The sequence below is a fragment of the Cebus imitator genome, unplaced genomic scaffold, assembly GCF_001604975.1.
Source record: "Cebus imitator isolate Cc_AM_T3 unplaced genomic scaffold, Cebus_imitator-1.0 Scaffold173, whole genome shotgun sequence".
NCBI lineage: Eukaryota > Metazoa > Chordata > Mammalia > Primates > Cebidae > Cebus > Cebus imitator.
In genome coordinates this window covers 4,169,126-4,188,703 of record NW_016107488.1, presented here as the reverse complement: position 1 = coordinate 4,188,703, position 19,578 = coordinate 4,169,126, and the positions used below count along the sequence as shown (strand labels likewise).

At 41.8% G+C, this 19,578-nt stretch overlaps 1 pseudogene; it reads left to right on the top strand.

The window, feature by feature from the left end:
- The first annotated feature begins 12,267 nt into the window (after positions 1-12,267).
- LOC108315525 lies at positions 12,268-13,722 on the top strand (annotated as a pseudogene).
- The last annotated feature ends 5,856 nt before the right edge of the window (positions 13,723-19,578 follow it).

The following is a 19,578-nucleotide window of genomic DNA, read 5'->3' as shown; positions in this document are numbered from 1 at the left end:
AGCCTCTTAGTGGGGGGCACCCTTCCCCCCACGAAGCTCGAGCTTCCCAGGTCAACTTCAGACTGCTGTGCTGAGCAAGAATTTCAAGCCAGTGGATCTTAGCTTGCTGGGTTCCATGGGAGTGGGACCCACTGAGCTAGACCACTTGGCTCCCTGGCTTCAGCCCCCTTTCTAGGGTAGTGAACAGTTCTGACTCTCTAGCGTTCCAGGCACTGCTGGGGTATGAAAAAAACAACTGCAGCTAGCTCAGTGTCTTCCCAAAAGGCCGCCCAGTTTTGTGCTTGAAACCCAGGGCCCTGGTGGTGTAGGTACCTGAGAGAATCTCCTGGTCTGCAGGTTGCAAAGACTGTGGGAAAAGTGTAGTATTGGAGCCCGAGGGGTATGAAAAAAACAACTGCAGCTAGCTCAGTGTCTTCCCAAAAGGCCGCCCAGTTTTGTGCTTGAAACCCAGGGCCCTGGTGGTGTAGGTACCTGAGAGAATCTCCTGGTCTGCAGGTTGCAAAGACTGTGGGAAAAGTGTAGTATTGGAGCCCGAGTGCTCTGTCCCTAACGGCACAGTCCCTCACGGCTTTCCTTGGCTAGGGGAGGAAGTTCCCCAACTCCTTTTGCTTCCTGGATGAGGCAACGCCCCACTCTGCTTTGGCTCGCCCTCCATGGGCTGCACCCACTGTCTAGCCAGTCCCAATGAGATGAGCCAGGTACCTCAGTTGGAAATGCAGGCTGGGCATGGTGGCTCACACTTGTAATCCCCACACTTTGGGAGGCTGAGGTGGGTGGATCACTTGAGGTCAGGAGTTTAAGACCAGCCTGGCCAACATGATGAAACCTCATTTCTACTAAAAATACAAAATTAGCTGGGTGTGGTGGTGCAAGCCTGTAATCCCAGCTACACAGGAGGCTGAGGTAGGAGAATTGCTTGAACCCTGGAGGCGGAGGTTGCAGTGAGCGAAGATCGTGCCAATGTTCACCAGCCTGGGCAACAACAGTGAAACTCTGAAAAAAAAGAGAGAGAAAAATGCAGAAATCACCTGCCTTCTGAGTTGTCATCACTGGGAGCTGCAGACCAGAGCTGTTCCTATTTGGCCATCTTGCCAGCCACCCTTAGAGTAGATTTTATTTATTTATTTATTTATTTATTTTAGACAGGCTCTCATTCTGTTGCCTGGGCTGGAGTGCATTAGAGCAATCATGGCTCACTGCAGCCTCCAGCTCCTGGGCTCAAGTGATCCTACCTCCTCAGCCTCCCAAGTAGCTAGGACTATAGGCTCATACCACCACACCAAGCTAATTTTTAAAAAATATATATATAGACGTGGTTTCAACATGTTGCTCAGGCTGGTCTTGAACTCCTAGGCTCAAGCGATCTGTACACCTCAGCCTCCCAAAGTGCTAGGACTGTTGGCATGAACCACTGTGTCCAGCTTATTTCTGAACTTTTTAGATTATAATATAGTTAACAGAGTGCTAAATTAGGGGAAATTGAAGAATAAGAGTGAAAAAAGAGTATTTGGTAATATCTTGAAGTTACTTGTTCAGATTTAAGAATGTGTTTCCCTCAAGAATTCCGGGAGCACTAGTGGTTGGAAAGGCTCTCTTGACAGTGATTTTATTGCTCACCTTCAGATCACAGCATGAGACTGAAGACTTGACTCATCTTTCTTCTCTTGTCCTTAGTTTGCCCATTAGTAAAAGGAGAGAGATTTTGCTGGAGGATATTTGAGGACTCTTTTATCTCTAACATCCTGTGAATTGCAAACATTATTAACTATTGTTACCTTTCATGAGAGCAGGTAGTTGAATCCAAATTGCATTCCCTTTTCTAGTTAATGTGTTTCAGCCTTCTGAGATTTTGTATTTGACAAGAAATATATTGGACTCTCTTTTTCCTAACATGAGGGAACACAGCTGGTGGGATAATTTGCATCTCTCTTGGGGACCTAAATATACTTTCACATCATCCAGTGTCTTCTGAAGATTTGAGGCATCCAAATGGGTTAGTATTATGTCAAGACCAGACTAAGAAAAACTCCCTTTGTATCTGCAAAATAAAACACACAATGTTTTAATACTAAAGATTTTTAAGACCACTCTATTGGCTATGAATGGCTTTTATATTACCATGTAATGTCTTTTTTTTTTTTTTTTTTAAGAAAGATTCTTGCTCTGTCGCCAGGCACCAGGCTGGAGTACAGTGGTATGATCTTGGCTCACTGTAACCTCTGCCTCCCAGGTTCAAGCAATTCTTCTGCCCCAGCCTCCCAAGTAGCTGGGATTATGGGCATGTACCTGGCTAATTTTTGTATGTTTTGGCAGAGATGGGGTTTCACCATGTTGGCCAGGCTGGTCTTGAACTCCTAACCTCAAGTGGTCCTCCTGCCTCAACCTCCGAAAGTGCTGGGATTACAGGCGTGAGCCACCGCATCCGGCTTGTAGTGCCTATTTTAAAGTATAGAATTGCTGAGAGACCTTTAAACTCATCTCAGCATTTTGTGTGGATATTACCAGGACTCTTGCCATTCTGTGTTGAGTGCTCCTCGCCCCAGTTTTATTCCCCTATCTCCTCCAGTACCTACGCTCCCTCTGACACAGCCCCATACACTACAGGCTTCTTGATGGCCACCTTTAATTCAATTCAGCAAATATTTATGGACTGCATAAGACCTGCCCAGCTCTGTGGTGCGTGTTAGGGATATAAACTTCAGTGTAATTAGGGACCTACCGCATGAATTAACCACAACGCACTCCTCTGGGTTACATGAACAAATTGTCCTACCGTGTAGGTTTGCTTAACATTAAATGCTTAAAAATCAGAAAACCAACACCTCAGATTCTTCTTTTTTTTTTTTTTTTTCACAGTTAATGAAAATTCCCTCACCTTGCTGATATTGGAAATGTCTTGTAATGCTTTGGTTGATGCGTGACAACAGAACAATTTTCTCAATGGCTACAAGGAAGGAGACTTCTATTGAGTGTTAAGAGAAAACATAGCTATTCCTTTCCTTTCAACCAAAAGTGAAAACCAAATTATAAACATATACATTAAAGGAAGTAGTGTGGATATGGTTTGAATATAGTCCCCACCAAATCCCAAGTTGAATTGTAATCCCCAGTGTTGGAAGTTGGGCCTGGTGGGAGGTAGGTCCTGGTGGGTCCTGAGGGTTGATCCCTCATGGTGCTGTCCTTCTGGTAGTGAGTGAGTTCTCACAAAATATGGTTGTTTCAGTGTGTGGCATCATGCCCATCTTGTTCCTGCTTTCATCATGTGAAGTACTTTAAAATAGAGTATAGATCAGTGCTGTCCAAAATAAATATTATGTAAGCCATAAATACAACATATTCTAGTAGAGTTAAAAGAGATACATGACATTTCTGTTAATAATGCATTTTATTTAACCAACATATCCAAAATGTGTGATTGTTAGTTTTCAACTATATTCTACAAATGTACATTTGAAAGCCAACATTCTGGAGATGGCTCTAACATTTCTTTATCTCTAAAGAAATGGTAGCAAAAATATCTTTATTCCTAATCAATCCCAGAGAGCTTATGAGGTAGATTGCATTATTGTTACAAATAAGTACAGCTTCCCTATTGGAGAACTATAGTTCCCACACTGGCTTCAGACTTGGTCACGGGACTTGCTTTGGCCAGCCAATGAAATGTGAGTGGCAGTGATGTATACCACTCCAAGCAGATGCTTTAAAAGCCCTCATGTAGTCTGTCCACTCTCTTTTCCCTGTGCCGCAAGACCTCATGTCCTATGCAGGGACAGTTCCCTCAGCCTGGGCACTGGAATAAAGACAACATGGAGTAGACCCGTGAGAGATATGTGACCCGAAAGAGATGAAACTCTTTCCCCAGGGAGGAGCCATAAACTAGAGAAAGAGGAGGACAGGGCAGCTAGTATGGTGTTTGTTTTCCCTTGAGCCCTGAAACCACATTTAAGCTCCTACAGTTTGGCAGATGAGGGCCAGGAGTTGATGTAACTCTTCAGGAGAGGCTCTGGAACTGCAGGCAGAAGTTCCACAAGGCTCTCTGTGTCTAATTTGCTTACTGCTGTGCTCCTAGCACCAGTGCCTGACACACAGTAGGAGTTCAACAAATATTTGTTGAATAAATGAATGAAGACCAAAGGCAGAGGTAGATTTTGAAGGGCCTGAAATTCCTACATATTTGGTGATGTTCTTAAAAAAAACAACAACTCATGTTACTAATACAAAGTTATGTTACAAAAGTGAAAATTCATTAAAAATGTCTTTTTTTTTTTTTTTTTTCAGACAGGGTTTTACTCTGTCACCCAGGCTGGAGTGCAGTGGTGTGATTTCGGCTCACTGCAACCTCCATCTCCCACATTCAAGCAGTTCTCCTGCCTTGGCCTCCTAAGTAGCTTAGACTACAGATGCATGCCACCGCACCCAGCTAATGTTTGTGTTTTTAGTAGAGGGGAGGTTTCACCATGTTGGCGAGGCTAATTTCGAACTCCCAACCTCAGGCAATCCACTCACCTCAGCCTCCCAAAGTGCTGGGATTACAGGCATAAGCCACAGTGCCTGGTCTAGAACTTGTTTAAAATCTCAAAATATTAGCAGAGTTTTGGACTAACAAATACTACAAACATCATACAAATGTGGGTAAGTAACATGCTATTAATTAACATGTTTATTAATTAATTGCCTAACTCACTTCTAAGATACTTTTTTCCCTGCATGTTTTAACTGCAAACTATTTGATCTTCTCTTCACAAGACAACAATTTTAGAATCTTTTCCTTTTTTTCAGCTCCTCCTCAGCTTATACAATCTTACTCCTATAGAGAGATCAGAAAGATCATTCAGTTTTTCCTTTAGCATGACTGATTTTTCTTTTCTTTTCTTTTCTTTTTTTTTTTTTTTTTGAGACAGAGTCTCACTCTCTTGCCAAGGCTGGAGTGCAGTAATGTGATCTCAGCTCACTGCAACCTTCGCCTCCCAGATTCAAATAATTCTCATGCCTCAGCCTCCCAAGTAGCTGGGATTACAGGTACCTGCCACCATGCCTGGCTAATTGCTGTAATTTTAGTAGAGACTGTGTTTCACCATGTTGGCCGGGCTGGGCTCAAACTGCTAATCTCAGTGATCCACCTGCCTCGGCTTCCCAAAATGCTGGGATTACAGGTGTGAAACACCACACCAGGCCGCATGATTGATTTTTAAAATTATTATTATTATAGTTGTTTTTGAGATGGAGTTTCACTCTGTTGCTCAGGCTGGAGTGCAGTGGCGTGATCTCAGCTCACTGTAACCTCTGCCTCCTGGGTTCAAGTGATTCTCCTGCCTCAGCCTCCTGAGTAGCTGAAACTACAAGTGCTCACCACCATGCCTGGCTAATTTTTGTATTTTTAGTAGAGATGAGATTTCATTATGTGGGCCAGGCTGGTCTCAAAATCCTGACCTCAAGTAATCGGCCCCCCTCAGCCTCCCAAACTGCTGGGATTACAGGCATGAGCCACTGTGCCCAGCCCTGATTTTTAAAATTATTATTTATAATTTAGAAAATTTTATTTCAGTTTTACATGACATTATTTCTTTTTTAATTTTTTCCGAGACTGAGTCTTGTTCTGTTGCCCAGGCTGGAGTCCAGTGGCATGATTTTGGCTCACTGCAACCTCCACCTCCCGGGTTCAAGCAATTCTTCTGCCTCAGCCTCCCTAGTAGCTGGGATTACAGACGCCCACCACCATGCCTGGCTAATTTTTGTATTTTTAGTAGAGAAAGGGTTTTACCATATTGGCCAGGCTGGTATTAAACTCCTGACTTTGTAATCCACCCACCTCAGCCTCCCAAAGTGCTGGGATTACAGGCATGAGCCACCACGCCTGGCCTACATGACAATATTGGTAATTAAAATTTTCAAATTATTGTCAAATTTGAGAAAGCCTCAATCAAGTTTCTTTAACATATGGGCTATAAGATTTCATGGCCTCTCAAGTAAATATTCTTATGTGGTGAATACATAAATTTTGAATTTATGGAACTCACAGTGGTAGGATGTTATAAAGTTTATGTTATCTTCATTAGTGTCAGTGTTGAATGTTCAAGTAGCAAAAAATTTAGGCAGAAATTTTCTTTCTAAAGTATTCATATCATATACTCCTCTTATTAGTCAGTTTATCAAACAGTGTATGATGGTCCATTTTTTACTGTATATGCTGCATTATTAAGTGTATTTCTGACTGGAGAGAAATTCTGTTCTGACTAGATCTTTGTAAAAACTCACTTCTGATGGCTGGAAGAATATTTTACAGAGCTGCTTCTAGTTCCATACATTTTAGATTTATTTCACTGGTGGGTGTTGTAGGTTATGTTCAAATCACCTCTAGTCTTGTGCCTTCATATTATGACACTGGGAAGTCCACACCATGGTGGCAGGAATATTCTTGGAACCCATTCCAAAACCTGAATGTCTTAATATAGCTAAATAAGTTAGCTATACATCAAAGTGATTAGAGACCACCTAACTGCATCCCAATAAGCATAAATGAAGTGTATTTGTACTCAGTCTCCTTTGCTGGATCCTTAAAATTCCTACAACCACTATGGCCTGTTGGCACAGAGGAAACCTCATTGAGAGGAAGCTAAAGAAGGATGTGGCAGTCTTAATTATGAAGACAACACACCCTTTCCAGGACCTTTACCATGGTCTTGGAAAGAGCCCATGAAAGTAAATGAAACTGAAGCCTAAGTTCATTAACTTCACAGTGAATCCACTTCTAATGAAGATGGAGCTTCTCTGCAAAGCTCATTAATCACATATGGTCTGAAGTGGGCTCTTTTCCCGACTTCTGTTCATAACAGAGCACTAGGAGGTTTGGAAGAACTAGGGGCTTTGGATGGACAATATCCTTTGGCAACGATGTTAAGGTTTTTTGCAGTGGCCAGTATGAGGCTTTGTCAAAGGGCTCGCAGGCAGAAGATTTAAATGAGAGGAAGCTGCTGCCAGACAGAAATACAGCCATGTGATGACTGAAGCTGAAAGACTGGTTTAATAATAATGCTAATGATAATAGACATTATTTGAGTGTTTATTTTTATTCTCCCCACTTGGCAGACAAGGAAACCCAGTCCTACGGAGGTTTTTCAAGTACAAGAGACACTTCTCGGAGGACTTCTAGACACAGCCATTGGACTTACTAAAAGCAGGACTTTTAGGATGTATGTGATGTATATGCATAGAATAAGATTCAAAAAAATAAATACCAGATTGCTAACAGAGATGATCTCTCAATAGATTATGGTAGCTTTAATAACAATTATTATTGTTTACCTATGTATGCCGAAATGTTTTACAGACAACATGTACCCTTTTGTATGTTTTTATAAATTGCTTTTAAAGACATGCTAATATTGTCACACATCTCAGAAGAAATGCTTGGGTTTTCCCTAAAATGTTACGTAGTACTTGTGGGAAGCTGTGGAGCCTTGTGGGAAGCTAAACTGAGAGAGCGTACTCAGAAATAGCAGGATGACCCTTAATGGAAAATGTGGGGAGATCCAGATCAAAGACCTTAGCATCTGCACCTCACTTGCTGTGGAAAGCCATCTAGGCCTTAGTAAAGCAATACAGTTAGGTTTCAGCCTCCCGGGGTGGCTTAGCTGGAACACAAGGTTATTAGACCTAAGAGGAGCTCCTAAGCCAGCCTGGGACCAAGGAATGCCAGGTGATCCTTCCCAAGCCTACTATGGAACAAGGTGAAACTACAAATCACAAGAATTTATGTAAGTTTCCTTTTAGAAAAATTTCATTTTGCAAGAGGGAGTGTTCTTAGTAGTCTACGGAAGGATAGATTTCCCAGGTTTCTGGTTATTAACAGAAATGTTAATATCCCAGGAAGGTAATTTGGAATGCTTGTGCTAGGGATGTCTTAGATTTAAGTATTATCTGGTTTGTTCTCTCTCCCATGCATGCATCAGGCTTGTATTTTCAGCGTTAACTCCTGCTCCTCCATTATACATACATACTCAACGTGTTAGCTGTGGAACTAGCACTAGTTCCCATGCATGCCAACAATATGCTTTCAGCCTATTGATATTCATGTCCATAGTCCAAGTTCTAAATATCCCTCAAAAGCTTGCTCAAATGGCATTCATGAAATCCTCCCTGACCTGCCATTCCTTTCAACTTTCCAAAAGCACTTGATATGTCATTTTTGACAGCACGTTTGTTTCCTGTTTGTATTAGCTTCTGTATCACACTTTGTGACTGACCTTGAAAGGAAGATTTAGCTTTTGTTGTTGTTGTTGCCCTCTCAGTACCTAATTCTGTAAATAGAAGCTTTTTCTTTATTATCATCTAAGAGTTTTATAGTTTTAGCTCTTTAGGTGTTTGATCCTCAAAAGGTATTTATTGAGCACTCAATCTGGATTTTCCAATGATGTCTTGGATATGACAGCAAAACCACAGGCAACAAAAGAAAAAATAGATAAATTGGACTTTATAAAACTTTTGATATATGACTTTTGTGTATCAAAAGATATTATTGACAATGAAAAGACAACCCACAGAATGGGGAAAAGATCTCCACATCATATATCTGATAAGAGATTAATCCCCACAACATATAAAGAACTTCTACAATTCAACAACAAAAAAGCAAACAATCTGATTAAAAAAGGGGTGAATGACTTGCGTAGACAGTTCTCCAAAGAAGACACAAATGGCCAGTAGGCACATGAAAAGAGGCCCAATATCAGTAGTCACTGGGAAAATACAAATGAAAACTACAACGCGATACCACTTCACACCCATTAGGATACATATAATAAACAAAGCAAAACAAACTCCAGGAAATAAAAGTGCTGGTGAAGAAGTGGAGGAATTGGAATCCATGAGCATTGCTAGTGGGAATCTAAAATGGTACAGCTGCTATGGAAAAATGGTATAAAGCTTGCTCAAAAAATTAAACATAGAATTACAATATGATCCAGAAATTTCACTTCTGAGTATGTACTTAAAAGAATTAAAAGCAAGAGCACTTTTAATTCTTAGCAAACAGATATTTGTACACCAGTGTTCATAGCAGCATTATTCACCATAGCCAAGAGGTGGAAACAATTCAAATGTCCCTTTGACGGAGGAATGAATACAGAAAATGTGGTCTATACATAAAATGAAATATTATTCAGCCTCAAAAAAGGAATAAAATCCTAACATGAATCTTGAATGATGAATCTTGAAGACTTTATGCTAAGTGAAATAAGTCAGACACGAAAGGAAAAATATTGTATGATTTCACTCATATGAGGTACCTAGCGAGTGAAATTCACAGTGTTAAATCAAGTTTAGCCTAAAGCTGCCTCCTTACATGTTTTAAGTTTGGTCTAAGGGTTTCTGTGTATATAGTGAGCTATAACAAGTGGAGGTGTAAACAGACCGTAGCCTACACTTGTGCCAATCACTGAGTTTTGGCCAATCAACTGTAGCCAATGGTTTGAACTATGTTCAAATAAGCCAAACACCAAGCTGTAACCAGTGAGGCTGTTTCTGTGCCTCACTTGTTTTCTGTACATCACTTTCCTTTTTCTGTCCATAAATCTTCTTCCACCACATGGCTGCACTGGAGCCTCTGAGCCCACTCTGGCTGGAAAGGCTGCCCGATTTGTGAGTTGTTCATTGCTCAATTAAATTCTCTTAAATTTAATTCAGATAAAGTATTTCTTTTATCCATAGAGACAGAAAGAAGAATGGTGGATGCTAGAAGCTGTGGGGAGGAGCTGATAGTGAGTTCTCATGAGATCTTATGGTTTTGTAAAAGACTTATCCCTTTGTTGCTTGGCATTTCTCCTCCTTGCCATCATGTGAAGAAGGATGTATTTGCTTCCCCTTCTGCCATGATTCTAAGTTTCCTGAGGCCTCCCCAGCCCTGTGGAACTGTGAGTCAATAAATTGTCTTTCCTTTATAAATTACCCAGTCTCGGGTAGTTCTTTAGAGCAGCGTGTGAATGGACTAATACAGCAGGGGTCCCCAACCCCCAGCCCACAGACCCCCAGTCCACAGACCGGTACTGACCTATCAGGAACTGGGTTTCACAGCAGGAGGTGAATGGTGAGTGAGCAAGCATTACCACCTGAGCTCTGCGTCCTATCAGATCAGCAGTGGCATTAGATTCTCATATGAGCTTGAACCCTATTATAAACTGCACATTCAAAGGATCTAGGTCACATGCTCCTTATGAGACTCTAACGCCTGATGATCTCAGGTGGAACAGTTTTATCCCCAAACCATTGCCTCCTCCTGTTGTGGAAAAATCGTCTTACATAAAACCAATCCCTGATGCCAAAAAGTTGGCAACCACTGTTCTAGAGAACTAACTTAAAGTCTTCATAAATAGCTTACTTAATCTCCTCTTTGTTTCTTTTTTCTTTTAAAATGTATTTATTGAGGACCTCTATTCCATATGGCACTATGTGGGAGACATTATGGAGAAAAAAGTAGTAGCAGTATAGACAGTGATTAAACACAGACTCTGGATTTAAATGCCACTTTTATCCCCCTGTTATCTATAGGCACATTATTTAACCCCTCTGCATCTCAATTCCCACATATATGAAATGGGTACAATAATATTATCCATCTCATAGGGTTTGTGCTGAATATCTTCTGTTTGCCTCTCCAGGTTCATTCTCCACACGTCTCCATCCTGTTCTTGACCCTGGAAATTTGGCCTGCTTGGGATGCTTTAATGGATTTACTTGCTCTCTGGCTTCAATGGGGATCCCTGGTAGGAGATCAGAGGAAGGTAGGAATAAAAAGGTTGGGTTCTTATTGTTGTTATATTTAGAGACAAGTCTCCCTGTATTCCCTGGGCTGGAGTGCTGTGGCTTTTCACAGAGGTGATCATATTGTACTACAGCCTCAAACTTCTGGTCTCAAACAGTCCTCCTGATTCAGCCTCCCGAGTAGCTGGGACTACAGGTACAGCCAGTTTTGAGGTTGAGTTTTTTTATCCCTGGCTTCCTTCCTGTAGGAATGCTGCAGGAATGGCTGCCTCCCTGACCAAAAGTTACAGCTGCTGCCGACAGAGCCCTCTCTACATGATTTCCTTTTTCTGAGGTTTCATGAACATCCCCTCCTTTACAACATCAGGCCTGGGGTGGTCATGTCTGCATTAGCCAGCTACTATATGGGCACAGGAGTGCTAAAAGAGAAGCAGTGCCTTCTGATGGACTCTTCACTAATGGTAGATGATAGAAAAATAAGTATAAAAGTTATTCCTTTGGAACTTAATCATAAGTAAAAATACATTGTGGCTCATGCCTGTAATCCCAGCACTTTGGAATGCTGAGGTGGGCAGATCACTTGAGGTCATGAGTTGAAGACCAGCCTGCCCAACATGGTAGAGCCCTGTCTCAAAAATTAGCTGGGTGTGGTGGCACGCACCGGTAGTTCCAGCTACCCTTAAGGCTGAGGCATGAGAATCGCTTGAACCCAGGAGGTGGAGGTTGCAGTGAGCAGAGATCACGCCACTGCACTCCAGCCTGGGCAACAAAGTGAGACCCTGTCTCAAAATAAGATAAAATAATAAAATAAATACTATTCAGCACCCAAAACTAACTTTTCAGATTTCTAACAAGCCTACAAATCCCATTATGTGATATTCATATTCTTATTATTTATCCACATTTTGATTTCACTGAGATGTTGTTATAATTAAAGCACAGCTGCACAGCACAATCTTAATCTATAGAGCTGCTGTCCAGCTCTTCTGTGATAATGTAATAAAAAGAATTTGGATTGGTGACATAACTGTGTCAAGTTCATTGTCTCCCATTTCCTTGTTGGTTCTAGACTATTAGAAATTTTTGTCTATTGGGTAGTTGTGTTTCAATAAGTAGGGTAAAGTTTATATAGTAAGTTATTCTATCAGGGTGAATTGAGGTGTTTGACATGAAAGAGAACAGAGCTAGGGTAATTGTCACACATCAGAATGGAGAACTCTCCTTTCCTATGTCCTTGTGAAGAGTGACTGGATACTTTACACTTGTAAGCAGAAATGCTTAGAAATTTCATGTAATCTTGCAAAACATTATTTGTGGGTCAAAGGTAGAAGGCAGGGTGGTTGCAACCTACCAGCTTTCTTTTTAAGAAGATTGTGGGTCAGGGCATGAAGCCACAGCCTCCAGGCTAGGCTGCAGGCAGCTCTAGCCCAGGGTGGCCCACAGGAGTGGGAGGAGTCAGCCCAGCCTCCTGATCTCAGCTCTGGTTCCTGGGCCCATGGATGGCTATTGCCCATGCCTGGCAAGCATGGGCACTTCCAGGAAGCTGAGGTCTGCTACTGTGGGAAATACTTCCTGTTTGCTTTTAACCTTGTCTTCTGGGTGCTGGAGTCCCTGTTCCTGGCCATCAGCCTCTGGGCCTGGGATGATCAGGGCTGACAGAGCTGGGTGGCCATTTGTGGTTGATGGAGGCATCATGTTGGTGCCAGGCCTTGCTGACTGTATCAGGACCCTCTAGGGGAACACCATTCTGTTCAAGTTTTTCTCCATATTCTTTGGCCTGATCTTCTTCCTGGAGCTGGCAATAGGGATCCTGGTCTTTGTCTTCAAAGACTGAATTCAAGACCAGCTCAACCACTTTAGCAACCACAATGTCAAGACCTACCATGACAACATTGACCTCCAGAAGCTCATTGACTTTGCTTAGGAATATTGGTCTTGCTGCAGAGTCCAAGGGCCCCATGACTGGAACCTCCGCATCTACTTCAACAGCTCTGACTTGAACCAAGATGGGAGCACTGAGCATTACTCTTCTCCTGCTGCATCAGGGGCCCTGCAGAAGATGCCCTCAGCACCCAGTATGGCTATTGATATAGGAGTTAAAAAGAAATTATTTAGGGTAAGGAAGCATAAGGAATTTAGCAAGGATAAGGAAGTCCTAGATAAGGTTTTCCTTTTAAAGAAAAGCAGCCCCAAAATAGTTTCTTTTCTAACACAAAGCAGCCAGTAAAATTGAGCTGCAGACATAGATAAGCAAGCTAGAAGCTTGCATGGGTGAATGCCAGCAGCTGTTCCAATAGGAAAAGGCTACCTAGGGGCTAGGCATGTTCAACATGGTGGCTCCATCTTCCTTTTTCCTTGCCAACCACGTATACAGTAAGGAGCAGACAATATGGAGCTGGTCAAGTAGAGAAGCCACTTGCATAATAGAAGACTAGGGTGGGACGGCCAGCTTTCTTATGCACTATGTAAACGTCTCACCTGGTCCAAGCAATCTTTGGGCCCTATGTAAATCAGGCACCACCTCCTCAAGCCAGTCTATAAACACCCCTGCCCCACCCGCACTTCATCACAGGACCAGAAGACCCACTCGAGTGCCCCTCTCTCTCTGCAGGAGAGAGAGCTATTTTCTTTTCTCCTTCTTTCACATATTAAACCTCTGTTCTTAAACTCACTCCTTGTGTGTGTTTCTATGTCCTTGATTTCCTTGGCATGAGGCAACGAACCTCGGGTGTTAACTGGGACAATGACTGCGTTACTGTGATGTCTGGCTTAAACTGGAGCTGGAGCAGCAGGGATCCATCCATGCCAAAGGCTGCACGTGTCAGTTTGAGAAATGGCTGCTTGACAACTTGATTGTTACAACCAAGGTCTTTGTGAGTATTTCCTCCAGATAGTCCTCCAGATCTTAAGCATCTTTCTGGCCCAGAGCCTCCTGAGTGACTCAAAGCAGTGAAAGGCAACTGGTGAATCTGCCATGGGCCACTGCCACATGTCTGGCCTACTAAGGCCTCTGGTGGGCACCCCGCTTCCCCATTCAGGACCCTCTCCTACTGTATTGGTGACAGGCAAGGCTGCAGGAGGTATTTCTGCTTGGATCTGAGTCCTGAGTGGGGTGCGTATATATAAGTGCACTATCCACCCACAGAGAAAGCCCCTGTGGCTCTGCTGGGGCTGCGTTTCCTGGAGCTGTATGCAAGGAAGGTGTGTGTGTCTACATACACACATGTACATGCATGCACAAGAGAGCCACTGTCTTGGCTATTGTTGGGGTAGTGGCCTCTCCAGAGGAGTAGGAAGGGCATAGCTAAGAGGGTACAGGCCAGGTGGGCTGGGAGGCACTGCTGTGGAGACATCTGTCTGTGTTTCCCCTCCCCCCACCCCATGCTGAGACACACTTCTCTGTACATGGCTGTGTGGGACATGCTTTGAGGCCTGCTCTGGGGCCTACTGTTGCTGGGCCACCACTCCCCTCAGCTTCAAAACTCTACTGTTTACTAGCTATACCCTGAGCCTGCCAGGAGCTCACCTCCATGTCAGTGTACTCTGTAATTAGCCCAAGAATTTTCTCTCTTTCTTGGCATGCCTCAGGAGCAAACATGATAATGGCTAGAAACTACTCAAACAACTTTGAAAACCAGGGAAAAAAGTGGATTGTAAAATTTCTCTAGGACCCAGTTAGAGTAATGAGTAGGTGATTTTAAACAATTCTCGAGTTGATTATGGTGCAAAGTTGAATTTGAAATGTCAGGGAGAGATACTCTGATCTCCAACTTGCAACCAGCAGCCATTACAGTCCCAGCGAGGTCCATCTCCTGTGCATGTTGACATTTATAAGAAGATGGAAAAGAGTGGGGGACAGATGCAGTTTCTGAAGCCCTAGAATATATGTCTAGTGTACATATTTTTTACATATTTTTTCTATCTTTAGTAGCTAAGTCTCTGATAAATTTTCAAAAAAGGTAAAATTTGACATTATAGATATGTAATATTTACAAAATAAAGAATTATTTTATATTATCTATAAAATAAATACATGTCAAAGATTTTGTGTAGCTCAATTAATGTGGGGACTGGGAAGGCTGTTGACACCGAGTCAATGGAGAAGTCAAGATTTTCTCTCTCTCTTTTTTTTTTTTTTTTTTTAAATTTTTTTTGTTTTTTTTTTTTTTTTTTTAAAGAGACAAGGTCTGCTCTCTTGCCCAGGCTGGAATGCAGTGGCACAATCGTAGCTCAGTATAGCCTTGAATTCCTGGGATCAAGCAATCCTAGCTAGAACTACTGGTGTGCACCACCATGCTTGGCTAGTTAAAAAAAGAATTTTTTTTTTTTTTTTTAGAGGCAGGAGTCTCATTATGTTGCTCAGACTGGTCTTAAACTACTGGCCTCAAATGATCCTCCTGCCTCAGCCTCCCAAAGTGCAGGGATTATGGGAGTGAACCACCACACCCCATTCAAAGACTATAAATTTATATAGAATAAAGGAATATTGACATGAACTTACAAATAGAAAGAAAAGTGGATTTTTAATGTAGGAGTAGATAGGTAGAAAAGTCAATTTAGTCTCCATTTGGCAGAATTTGTTTGCATGTCTATAGATGTGGTAAGCAGAATAATACTACCCTTCCCTGCGTCTCATCCCAAAAAGTCCACATCCTAATCCTCAGAACCTGTGAATTTGTTAAATTACATGACAAAGGGGAATTAAGGTTACAGGTGGAATTAAGATTGCTAATCATCTGACCTTATTATAGGGAAAGTACCCCAGCTTATCCAACTGGGTTTAAAATAATCACAAGTCTTTAAAAGTGGAAAAGCCTGGGCCAGGCACGGTGGCTCAGGCCTGTAATCCCAGCACTACCGGATGCTGAGGCAGGAGGATCACCTGAGGTCAGGAGTTTGAGACCAGCCTGGCTAACATGATGAAATCCCATCTCTACTACAAATACAAAAAAAAAAAAAAAATTAGCCAGGTGTGGTGGCACACCTGTAAACCCAGCTACTCAGGAGGCTGTGGCAGGAGAATCACTTGAACCCAGGATGTGGAGGTTGCAGTGAGTGGAGATTGTGCCTCTGCACTCCAAACTGGGAGACAGAGCGAGATTTCGTCTCAAAAAAAAAAAAAAATGTGGAAGAGTATGGCAGAAGAGAGTCAGAGAGGGTTGTGTCTATGGAGAAATGTTCAGAAAGATGCAACATTGCTGGCTTTGAAGATGCAGAAAGGAGTCCAATAATCAAAGGTGAGGTCTAAAGCTAGAAAGAAAAAAAAAATGAATTCTCCACTAGAGCCTCTATAAAGGAGTAGAGCCCTCCAGACCTTGATTTTATCCCGGGGAGACCTGTGTGGGACTTGTGACCTCCAGAACTATAAGTTAAGAAACGTGTTATTTTAAGTCATGAAATGTGTCAAAATTTGTCACATCATCAATGGAGAAGTAATAGAGAAGAATTAGTTGCATTGCTATTATTTATTTACAACTTCAAGAGTTTAAAAAATAGCCTAGTCAAAGACAAAGGTACATTGACACAGCATCAGATAATCCCCAGTCTTCAGCATTCCACTGAACGTGACCCATTCCAAAGTCTTCAAGTTTTTCTAACATTACCAATTTTTAAAGGTAACAATAATTTTCATTTCTTAATTAAGACCTCATACTCAAGCTATAACTGCAGAGCTCATGGTGCATTCTTTTCAGGCAGCAAATAAAAGTAGGAATGTATTCCTAATGAGATGAATGACTTAGCACTTAGCAATTGCAAAGATACCCTATCTGACCACAGAATTATTAATCACTGATGGAAGCAGAAATGAGCAAATCGATGACTTGATGGTTCAGTAGAATCCCCCTTGAAAACAGGGGGAGAGCCAAGTCATCAATAACTCTGGAATCAATTCTTGTTCCATCTGCCAATTTCTAGCCAAATGGAATATGGCCTCTTGGTAGTCAACTGCTTCAGCTCTGAGGTTTGTGTTACACTAGGATTTTCTTACCTTCAATTAAAATAAGCTCAGGAATTGACCTTGACCCTATAGAAATTCTTATCAAATAGACATTAATTGGCAGGCACGGAAAGAATTCAAAATATAAAAAGTATTATATATATATAGAGAGAGAGAGAGCGAGAGAGGGAGTAGTAGAATCAAATTTTTGGCTGTCCCTGGCATCCATACCTTGTTCTTTTTATCGCAATACACAGAGTCTCAAATGAGGTTCATCCTGCTACCGGCTGCAAATCTGTATCCATACGAGTCTGCAGCAACCTCAATCCTTGTCTCCTCGGAAGTAAGATTTCAACCAAGAGGCATATGGCAGAGATTAATGAAAGGAAGTAAAGTAAACTTGGAAGAGGGCCAAGTGGGTGACTTAAGAGATCAAGTGCATGGTTTGACCTTTTGACTTGGGGCTTTACATGTTGGCATATTTCCGGGATTTTTCATTACTCTCCCGATTCTTCCCTTGGTGTGGGCTGCTGTCTGCATGTGCTTGCTTGAGCTTACTTGCCCAACTCTTGAGATCTTATCAGGAAGCTGCTGATCACCAGTTTCAGGTGTTTTCTATCTATTGGGAGACTGCCCTTTCCTGGTGCTGACTGTAACCAATTATTACTCTAGAGAGACAGTTAACAGCCCAACCATCCCCTGATGTTCACCCAACACTTCTGCGGTGTGTGTGGTGGGGCAGGCGGTGTGCCCTTTCCTGTCCTCCTCTACTATGCTAGCTACATGCTGTAACAATGTTGCATACATTCCTTTCAGAACACTCCATTCAAACAAGAGTGAGTGAATGACCCAAACTTGGCCAATCTGTCTCTTAAACTAAATGATTAGCTTAAGAATTTTTGTGCAAGCAAATTTGATCCAGTGAGAATCAAGCCTGGATCATTAAATTGAAGGTATCAAGCAAGAGGCACTTTCTACAGGCTGGTCTTGCTAACCTGGTGAAATATGGACTAAAGTTGAAGGAAAATCAACTTGACAATGAAGTCAACTCAGAGGGAAGCAGAGACAAGAACATAGTTTTCTTTGATGTCATGTGGGCTCTTAAATCTAGGCGTGTCTATTAAAAGATTGCCTACCTCTGATCTTTTCAGAGTAGTCATATTATTTTGCCTTTTGTCACCCATAAGTCTGTTTGGGCTTAATTTCTGTCACCTACAATCAAGAGAGTCCTGACTAAGAAAACCATGTATATTTGAGAAGTTATCTTATTACCAAAAATAATGATCAAGGAAGAAAGTAAAGAACTACAGTAGGAAAAAAAGAAGACAAATTCCAATTGTTAGAAACAATAAAAGAGGAGATTCAAATGGTATCTATACATTAAACGGAACATAAAACATAAAACTACTAAAGATACTTTTTCCAGAAAAAAAATGATAGATGTCATTGCATTCAATAGTGGAAACCAAACACTAAAATATCTTACCAGAACCAGGTATCTTGGCAAAGTGGCTTCAACTTCTTTCACTATGGCATCAGTTTATTTTATATTGCATCTAAATTGCCTGAAACACTGTCCTGGTATCCACATCAACATTTATGGTTTTGTTTGAAGCCTGGGGAAATGGCACAGAAATGGAGAAAACATAGTCTGCCTTTGAAATGCTTATGCTCTAGGAGAAGACAACGGAAGAAGAAAGTCTAGCTGTTGGTAAAATTGAACACTGTTTGTATGGATAACTATGGTACAAATCTAACGAAGTTGTTATCTTCTGATTTTTATTCATTCAAAGCAAATAAGTACTTCTTAGAAACCTTTCTAAAACCTCCATTATAGGCCCACATTTGTGGTCCTTATTAGGCTATATTCAGCACATCTGAGAATGCAGAAGAAGCAAAGACAGTGAAATCAAAAGAACTCCAGTATTAGATTAATGTGATTAAGTTGATTCAGTCAGCAAAACAAAATCAACCTATTAAAAAGAGTTTTAATGGGGAGTATCATCTTACAATAATCAGGCAGGGAAACCACGAACCATTAGGAAAGCAAGCTGGTTTGTGCCCCTTTCTCATTTGTCTCCATTTAGCAGATTCACAGAGCCATGGCCTAGCAATTTTCCAGTTCAGCTTGGGGTCTAAGGTGGCAGGACCCTCCCTCCATCCTTCTCCTGTATAGTCGTTTAGTATTTTCATTCAGCTTTGAAAGGGAAAGGAAAATTTTCAACTCATATTGAGGCAGGAGAATAGGGTCTGGAGGCAGGGAACCTAAGGCAGTTTCACGCTGACTTCCCAGAACTAAATTGAAAGGAAAACCCTAAGTAACAAAAGGACCAGAGCTACTCCCTTTGCAAATCCCCACTTTTCTGCATGGCAGTTGGGAAATTGGCTGTCCAACAAATCTGACTGATTGAGATTCACACAAATCTTTGTTTGTGTGAAAGTGCAACTTTGTAACTTCACCTTAGCTTTTACCTTTGCAACTTCATATGTAGCTATGGACTGAATTGTGTTCCCCAAAATTCATATGTCAAAGCCCTAACACTCATGTGACTGTATGTATTTGGAGATAGGATCTTTAGGAAGTAATTAAGGTTAACTGAAGTTATAAGGATGGGGTCAATCAGAGAGAACTGGTGGCCTTAGAAGAAGAGGAAGAGAGGAAGGTGAAGGTGAAGATGTTTGCACAGGAGTGTGACCTTTGTAACTCCACTTCAGCCTCTGATTGGTTGCAGAAAGCAACTGATTGCTGGACACTACTTCATTTATATGAAGTGAGCATGAAGTGGCCAATGGGAAGCCTCTAGAGGGTATTTGGACCTGAGAAGATTCTGTATTGGCCAGCTCCCACACTGTGTAGTGCACTTTTGTTTTCAATAAATCCCTGC